The sequence below is a fragment of the Corvus kubaryi genome, unplaced genomic scaffold (genome assembly GCF_017639235.1).
Source record: "Corvus kubaryi isolate FWS band 111438036 unplaced genomic scaffold, C.kubaryi_AGA036_p1.0 37385, whole genome shotgun sequence".
Taxonomy (NCBI): Eukaryota; Metazoa; Chordata; class Aves; order Passeriformes; family Corvidae; genus Corvus; species Corvus kubaryi.
The window spans coordinates 31,198,027-31,207,972 of NW_024581127.1; positions in this window are offsets into that span (position 1 = coordinate 31,198,027).

Sequence of the window (9,946 nt, forward strand, 5' to 3'; positions counted from 1 at the left end):
CTATGCCATCTCTTCTAAGACACTAAGCTTCCATGAAAGTGGGAAGATTTAGGGTGGTGACAATAGGAGAATTTCCAATCTGATCAGAAGCAACTTCACAACCTGTTTTGCCAATCAGCACCAGAGTTAACGACATCATTATACACCCATGTATCCAAAGAGCCTGGGCAATTGGATTAGAAGTCAAAATGGACTGAAAGAGCCAGGGCTTTTAAAACAACTTCTAGCAGTGGTACACATCTAGGACATTGCAGACTAGATGAAGAAAAGGAATTTTTAAACCATCCATTAAACAAACTCTTAAAGCAGTATAACATCCACAGTATTTTGAAGAGTGTTAAGATGAACTCTCATGAATTCTCATGTGCTCCTTCATGACCCCACAACATCCATCACCCCAATATAACATACAAAACATCTTAGAAGAATATCAAAACTATGACCAATTCTTCCTGGACTGTGAACTGGAAGATTTACTTTGAGATAAATTGTACACAGAGAGGGTGGATGTGGGAGGAGGCTTGTGTTAAATCCTTATCCACAAATCAATGACCTCTTGGAAAGCTTCAATAAGCTCTGTCTGTGTGATGAAGGAGGCAGAATAGAAACATATGCTGTGATCTGTTCACAGCAATAGGCATAGGAAGGAGAAAGATCTTAGGAATTCAGGGAAAGAAGGAAAAAGGCTGTGAGAGCCTGGCCAGTATCCAGTACCCGTTATATCCTGCTAATAACATTTTTCTGTGCTTTAGTTAAATTACACACTGCTCAGAGTTCCATTTCTTACATGTGTGTGGTTAGCAGCATGCCAGCAGACATGTCTATAACATCACATCTGCTAAAACACTGATTATTCTCCTAGGGAGGTGGGAAGCTTGGGGATACAAATCTCCTCTTTGAAACAGCTGACAAACAAACTGCTGTTCTGAACAGAAGGTACTTGGAAACTTGGCTTGGAAGATGGGACATGTAGAGTTCACAAAAGCTGACAAGGGAGTGCTTTAAAAGAAAAAAGGATTAGCATAAAAAAATTGAATTCTTCTTCATCATAAATATTGATGTTTTTCATATATTAATGAATATTGAAAGAGTTTCTTTAGATGAGATTACTCTTTTCTATTTATTTTTTTTCATGTTCTAATGATTACATAAAAATGTCATTGCTTACATAAAGATTATCGGTGACTAATTTTATCTTGACATAGCATGCAAAGGTAAAATTTATTAGAAGAGATTTTGGCCTGATCATTTTTGATGAACCCAGGGTCTCAGAAAAGCTTTTTGTGTTTTGCTCAAATAACTGTAGGTTATTTATCACTGTCATACTGTTGATTTCAGGAGCTGTACACTATATGTGAATAAAGTTAGAGTCTTCAGCAGTTCGAATACCTGATATTTCAACTGATACATCACTTTACATGAAGTGCGTTTTTACCCCGTATTAGAATTTTGTGACCTACAGTAAGTAATTGAGTACTAATTCCTTCCTCAGTGAACAAGGAATTATGTCTGACAGAAAACAGGACCAGGACTAAAGACACGATGGAAATACTGGCTTTGCATTCTCTTTGTCACATTTGTGTGTCTGCCTTGGGACAATATTTCCCTTTACGTATTTAGCTGATTTATAGGATTCTATTCAGATGCAACAATTCAGCAAAATGGAATTTTCTTGCTGGTCTAGCAAATATTTGAGATTTCTTATAGGCTGTAATGACACAGGATAGGGAAATGCAGAACCACATGGAACACAATTTAATTATTTACTTATTTTACGTATTTTCCTTTCATGTGAACCACAGAATTTGAAACTGGATGCAGTATGAGGGCTGCTGTGGAAGACAGCAATCCTAATCATGAAAATAGCCTGAAGAGGCTGCTTTTTGGTGACTTAGTCTGCTTTTGAAGGTTTACATTTTTCCATTTTTATCAGCAGATTTTCATGATTATTTTAATAGTTCTGAAACAATTTGCCAAATTATCTTAATCATCTGATGATAAAGTAGTTGAATAATTTCTTTTATTCCATTTACAGCATTTTTTTTCCTCCAGCTGTTCCTAATAGAATGTAAGACTGAATATACAAACATTGTGTGCTTTTTGAAGTTCTGCTTCAATGTCGGATATTGTATGAAATATGGTCTGTGAGGTAACCATGTGCAGAAAACAAGGTACTTCTTGTTAGTATGGGTTTGTTAAATACACCTGTCTGACTCTTGCACAGCTCCATTTTGTTTTCAACATCATGGCTTTCTCATAGAAGGGATTTGTGGAACAGAACTTCATCTAGCACTGATTATTATGCTGCTAATCTCAGGAGAGAATCAGCTACCTTTCCCAATCATAAATGATTAATACAGAATATGGATAAAGATATTTAAAAAAGGTTGTCAGCTGAAAAATAAATTATAAACTATAAAGGTATACTTAATCAACATTGTAGCCCTTGATAGACATGTGGAAGGACATTTGGTGAAAGAGTATTGTGACAACTCATCAAAAGAGTATTTAGAACACTATTTAAAAGTGGAATCACAAAACAAAACTCAACCACAAAAAGGAAGCCTTCAGAGGGTAGAAGCAAAGACAGGAGCCTGGAAGGAATAGACAGAGGCTTGTCATGACCCAGCAATGTGCACTCACAGTGCAGAAAACCAGCTGCATCCTGGGCTGCTTCAAAGGCAACATGGCCAGCTGGTCGAGGGGGTGATTCTGCCCCTGTGCTCTGCCCTGGTGAGATCCCACCTGGATTATTGTGTTTGGTTTTGTGACCTCCAGCACAAGATGGTCATGGACCTGTTGGAGTGAGTCCAGAGGATGGCCATGAAGATGATCAGAGGGAAAGCTGGAGCACCTCTCCTATCAAGAAAGGCAGGGATTGTTGGGGCTGTTCAGCCTGGAGAAGAGAAGGGTCAGGGGAGACCTTTTAGCACCTTCCAGAACCTAAAGATGGCCCATACAGGAAAGCAGGAAAGAGAGTTTTGACAAGAGCAAAGAGTACTGGGAAAAGAGGGAATGGCTTTAAACTGAAAGAGGGAAGGCTTATATTAGATATTAGGGAGAAATTCTTTATGGGGAAATTAGTGATGCACTGGAACAGGCTGCCCAGAGAGTGGATGCCCCAACCCTGGAAATGTTCAAGACCAGGTTGTTTGTCCTTGAGCCCTTGTGGGGCTTTGAGCAACCTGTTCTACTGGAAGGTGTCACTGCCAGGCAATGCAAGGGCAGTATGAAAACACATACAAAAAACACATACAATATGACATTTCATAAAATGGCTGTTGCAGCGGGGATTACTGCAACAAGTATATTTCAAACCAGGAGTCCCGTGGAAAGCGAAGTATATATGGACAGATTCGTGGTAGATGTTTCAGAGATGTTTATTTCTCCAGCCGCATGGCCGCGGCTCAGCTCAGGAACTCCGCAGTCACAGGACCCCGGGGTCCTTGGCGTTATCAGGGAACCCAAACCAACCCATGGGGAATGAAGCTGAGCAGGGGCAGGGAAACCCCGTGTCTCCCCCCCCAGGGCCCCTCTCCCAGGGCTCCATGGCAGGGGAGGGACCCCAACAAATGGCAACTCCCTGTTATATGGAATCTGTAACAAAATGGCAGCACCAAGTTTTCAGTGGGAAAGTATCTCCTGTTGTAACAACCCTCTGAATTAACCAGCTCAGGTGGCAGTGGGGCCATTGCTCCTCTCAGTCTGTTCCAGGGTAGTCTGTGACCATGTGAGGTGTTTTACACAATTTCAGACCCCCAAAAAGCTATTTGGGTCTTCTTTCTTGCACCGCCTAGTACATGTCTGTGCCCAGGGGCTGGCAGTGGGGCTGCAGGGTGTTTCCTCTGTGGGGAGAGGGTGCTGGACACAGAAGGTCCCAGCCAGCTCCAGTGACCCACCCAGGGAACAGCCAACCCCTCAGCCAAGCTGGGGGAGCCAGGGGAAACAGATTCCAGAAAGGGCTACAGGCAACAACAGCAGAGGAAGAGGGAGCCAAGGAAGGAAGAGCAGCAGAGGGACCCCAAAGAGGGCCTAAGGAGGAGGGCAGAAAGGGCTTCAGACCTGGAGCAGGGATCTTTCCCTGGCAGGCCTGGAGAGACCCCTCTGGAGCAGCGACCCACCTGCAGCTCAGGGAAGAGGAGTCAGGAGCGAAGGAAAGAAGAGAGGACTGCGGAAGTGTCATGGTGGGAAGGATATGTTTTAGCCTCTATTTCTCACTACCTGAATCTATTTTAACTGACAGTAAATTCAGCTACTTTCCCCAAGTCAAGTCTGTTTTGTCCATGGTGGTAACTGGTGGGTAATCTCCCTGTCTTTACCTCAGTCCTTGAGATTTTCCACCCTCTTTTCTCCTCCTCTTCTGGTGAGAAGTGGGAGGGAAAGAGTGTCCAGGCAAGGGGGTCAAGGTTAACCCACGAGGCAGAGTTAGTTACCAGCAGACCCTTGATGTGGGTCACCCTATGGAGAGGCTAAAACACATCACTGAAATCTCCCACTGCTGAAGCAGAAGGAGGGGACACCACTTCAGTCACTTCACTGCTTTACCACCATTTTTAAGTTAGCACAGGCTCATAGGGTATCTGCACCCATAGGCAGCACTGTGACAGCATGAATCAAGGAAATACTAATTTAATGTCTTCTAGTCATACTCTTTTCCCTTTTTTCTTTGGCTTGATGCACCCATGAGTTGTTTCCTTTGTGAAAACACTTGCATAAGTGTGATCTCTGTGGGCATGAAACCCTCAGGTGACCCATAAAGTAAGTACAGTAGAAAAATGTACAGCTTTCTCTGAACTGCTTCTCTGAGAGATCAAAAAAGCCCCAGCACTGGTGTGAAGTAGGAGATGAAAATGAAAGTTACTCAGGGCCTGAAGAGAAAGGCAATGAGACCATCCTGTGGCAGAGAGAGACCAAGGTGTGACATCGCTTTCACTGTGACACAGAACTGCAACTTAACTGTTCACAGAGAAAACACCCAAACTGGTAAATAAAGCAGAATAAAGTACATTCTTTGGCACTGAGATCATTTAGCACAGCAGCTTTGTTGCAAGTGTTGCAAGATTCAATGGCAAGGCATTTTTGAGTGTTTACACTCAAAGATGGGGATAGAGGCATAGAGGATGGGGTCAGGGAGAGCTTTTCATTGACTCACATATTCTGAATTGCTTCTCAGTGGGGGGTTTAGATGTGTCTGAATCCAGACTTAGTCCCAGACTTGGTCAGTGGATTTTGTCTAAAGGATTAGATATGTGCAATCAATCCCTTAAATCACTTTTCTAAGATTTAAAACTTTTCCAATTCACTGAGTATTTGACACAAGAAAGACTCTCTTGGCCTCTAGGAGTAACCTTGAGAGGTGTCACTGCTCAACGGGAGATCCTGGCATGCAGCTCACTGCCACCTTATTTATGTCCACTATTTATGGAGTAACATGATTGATCCAGTTATATTTGCATACTGACTAAAGATGTTCGTTTCTTCCAAACCTGGCTTAAGTCAAGGTGCTTGACCAGCACTATTGGTTAAGCAGGAGCATTGCTTAAATTAGCCCTTGGCTATGATGTTATCTGCTTCCCCTGAATCCAGTTTGAGTGACCAGACCAATAGTTTACAACTGTCACTGGAGATTATCACCTGAGCAGGGTTACAGGAGAAGAGGTCAGGTTGGGACAGCTTTCTTGTCCACACCATAAAACAGTCCTTTTACTCAAAATAGTAAGGTCCTAAGAGCCTAATTACAGCCGTCCCTGATCTTATCTAACTCCTGACTGCCCTCAGGCATTACTCCATAAAGTTCCGATTGACCCAAGCCATTGACCTGGCCATTTTTAATTTATTAGTATGGACACAGTCATGTCTGTTCACTGAAATGATTTTTTAGTGTCTCTTTCAGGACACACTTTGATTAACAGTCACAGAGGGCAAAATTCATCTTCAGATCAAAATATCTATTCCATAAGGATAAAAACATAGGCTATTGCCTAAGTATTGGTATATAAAGCCATATGAAATGTCACATATATTTGAGAGCTAAGGAGATAGGGAGATCTGTCATTAGACCTGTGCTATTCTTCAGTGGCATATGAGTTGAGAGAAAATAACCAGATGAAATCAGAGATGTGTAAGGTGTAAATCAAACAGTGGAAACAGTGGATTTCCATTATAATTATTTAAGTGAATGAATTTGCACCAGAGATGAAATTCAGTTTTCTATGAAAAGAGCTCTGTCACCATCTGAGTTGTCTAAAGCAGACAGAAACCTTCATATTGAACTGGCAAATATAATAGAGAACTTAGGACCTTTTGGAAAGTGACAGCCATGAATGATACTCTAAAGCAACTGAAATTACAGTAGGTAGCTCAGGGTGAAAAACTGAATCAGGCCAAAAAATCTCTTAAGTATTGTAGCAAGTGCCAGTATTAAGAGTTTATATGGTAAACTGGGGCAGCAACCCATCAATTATTTAAAATAAATTTGATCAGAATTTTCCTCTGGCACTAAATTTGAGTGAAACAGAATGGCCTCTGCTTTTCCTGTAAAACTCTCTTAGCCTCCAGATCAGAGCAGCCACATCCAAAATGCCTACTGGGAATGATCTCAAGCTTGCACTAAGGCCTAAAATGAAGCTGTCCTAAGGCTGTCCCAGATTAAAATCATGCCAAAGTTAATAAAAATTTCACCGTAGGGAGAATGAAGCTTCAGAACCCATGGATGTTCCTTCAAGCTATTTAATTAAGTAGAAAAGGCATAATGAAGGGATTTATAATATAGACAAAAATGGCTTCTATACCTGAAAGCAAGAGTTTTGCTCATCCCATCTTGATGAATGCCATTGGTGCCACAAATGGTTTAAGAATAGAATTTCTTTGCCTGCTAAGAAGATGGAAAAATAAGAATTTTAGAAAATTCTCCTGGTCACCCATCTGTAACTTCAAGAACATTAGTAAAATTGGAAATCAGACCTAAGGATGTACTTTCAGGAATTAGGTTTCCTTATTCTTTAAACTTTTCTCCCAATTCCTTTCTTCTTTCTGAGAGCAGTATGGATTATTCTCCACTTCAGTCATCACCCTAACAAAGGCATTGTACTAAAAATCTGCTGCTTTTATTTGCTACAAAAAAACTCCTGCTCAGACATAAGGCCTATTTAATCTTAGTCCAGAGCAGTAATACAAAGGTTTTCTCCCCTCAAGCAGAGGTTGCAAACCATTTTGTTTAATAGATGCCTATCAGGAAAGCCTGTGATTCCTCATGTGTGAATGAAGCTATTAAACCCCAAACCTTATTACACAAATAATGTCCATTTTGATATTTCAAAGCACTTTTAGCAAGGTGCTCACAAGAGTGTTGTAAATGATCCGTAAACAGTGGAACACTACAGGGACAAATTGTAGATTGGGCAATTTATTTTCACGAAAGTTTACTGCCAAAGGAGAAACCAATCACTGTTGAGGGTCACTTGAGGGCCCAACCCTAGAAAAGTTCCTCTGCTGTGTCTTCCTTGCTCATGTTGTGACACCGTGTAAATCAGGAAGATTAATCCTGTGAATAAGGTATTCTTAGGTGAGTGAGGAGTTTGAGGTGTTGTGTTTTGTAATCATACAAAACAGGTATCTCCATTACATTCCTGTACGTAATTCCCTCACATTTCCAGGTAATTTCTTTTATTCTTTCTGGCAGATATGCCACCACCATAAGCATGAGGAACTACAGCTAAAAAGAGGAAGTAAAACTTTAAAAAAGGAGCCAAGCAAGAATTTCACATGATACTTCGTAGATGAAAAAATAGTCACTTCTTGAAAGTGTAGGTTTATTCAATATTCCTGACTTCCAGGACAGTGGAAAGGTGAGGTAAAAAACCTATTTTCGCTGAAGTGTAATTTGCACAATGCTTTCAATTTATCCCAAACACATTTAAAAGGTCTGAATTTCAGTAATACATTTTTATATTAATTTTCTTTACTATATATCAAAATGGGTTTTAATCCTGCATGTCACCATTTCCTGTTTCTAAACTAGGGATAGTATCCAATAGCACAGGATGATAACCTTTAAAATCCCACTGCCTGGCACCAGCTGAGGTGACAAAACTGGTGATGGAGACTTCAAAAGGATGGTGGTTTCATGACATTCATTGTATTATCTTGAAGGTCAGTAAGGGGCTGATTCTGAAGAAAATCAGCAGAAATAGCTTTATGTTAATCTATGTCACTGGTCATTTTTCTGTTCTTGAAGCTTATTTCAGATTCCCTGTGGTGGGTTTGACCTTGGCTGGCTTCTTCCAGAAGAAGTGGCTCACCTAGCCACTTTCTCACTCCTCCTCAACATGACAGCAGAAGAAAAGATGTAAAATGTAATGTAAAAGCAGGGTTTTTTCCCTCACATCTTTTGTCACTCCTCTCTCACAGCTGCTACAGCGTTTTACATTCCTTTTTAAATGTGTTTTCACAGAGACATCACCAACTCTGCTGAAGAAGCAGCATTTTGCCAGTGGTGGGGCCATTTTGGAGTCAGCTGGAGCCAGCTGTGACCAGCCTAGGGTGAGCCCCTGATCTCTTCTCAGAAAAAGCTTCCCCAACTCCCCAAACCTTGCCATATAAAAAAAAAAAAAAAAAAAAAAAATACACCCTCATACCTATTACTCTGATATTAACCTCTATTACAACCTAACCTGCATTTTGGGAATGACTACTCAGCATCAGAGCATTTATATTCTGCTCTTGTGTCAGCTCAAAATACTCATCATGTGCCTTCATACTAGGTTTATTTCCAGGTGCACCTGTGGCACAGTGGGAAACTGGATATAAGGATAATGAAAGCAGCTTTAGTCATGTAGCTGGTCTCCACTGATTCTCAGACTGCCTCTTTATGCATTTCTCATTAGGAGTGTGAATAATATAAACTGTTTGGGTGGTTTTTTAGAGACACTTTAGGCATCTTTATCTCACCCTTAAGCTTTGCATGCTAAGAATGATATCAAACTCAAATTCAATAGAGAAAGGTTCCCTCAGGACTCAACCAATATTCAGTCTAGATTCCCCGCTCTTACTCACAGGTTCTGGCTTATAAGACTTTCCTTTTACTGAGTACAAATCAGAAATGCATTCCAGAATCAAATCTGAAAGCTCAAAATCATTGAAAGACTAAGCCAGATGTGCAAGTTGTTCCACTTGCAGTAGCAGTGCCCTCTACCCTTTAGTAAAAGCTGATTGGATACCAAACTGTCCTGGTTTGACACTGGCCCCACGCCAGGCACCCACGGGAGCCACTCGCTCACCCTTCCCTGCCACAGCTGGGCAGAGGAGGGGAAAGGAAAAAAAAAAAAAAAGGAACACTTCATGAGTGAGATAAGGACCAGGAGGAGCACTTCAAGGGCAAAACAGGCTTAACTTAAGTTGCAAAGTGAATTTATTGCTAACAGAATCAGAGGAGGATAATGAGAAGTAAAACAAGACCTTAGAACACCTTTCCTCCCCAGCCCCTCCCTCCTTCCCACAGATAGCTCAGGGAGACAGGGCATGGGGGTCTGGTCAGTTCATCACCGAGATTTCCTTCCACTGCTCCGGGAGAGGAGTCTTCCCCTGTGAGGCTGTGGGGTCCCTCCCACGGGAGACAGTTCTCTGTGAACTTCCCTGGTGTGGGTCCGCTCTCAGGAGCAGCAGCCACACTGCCCCTGCTGCAGCCTGAGCCCCTCCCACGGGCACACAGCCCTCCCAAAACTGCTGTGCCATGGCTCTCTCTTTCCACGGGGTGCAGTGCTCGAAGGCCAGGCTGCTCCAGCCTGGGAGCAGGGCCCTCTCTCTCCACCGGGTCTCCCACTGGATCACAGCCTCCTCCAGGCATCCACCCGCTCCGGCACGGACACCTCCCCCACGGGCTGTGGGTGGATCTCTGCATTCCCCGTGGATCCCCAGGGGCTGTGGGTGGATCTCTGCATCCCCCGTG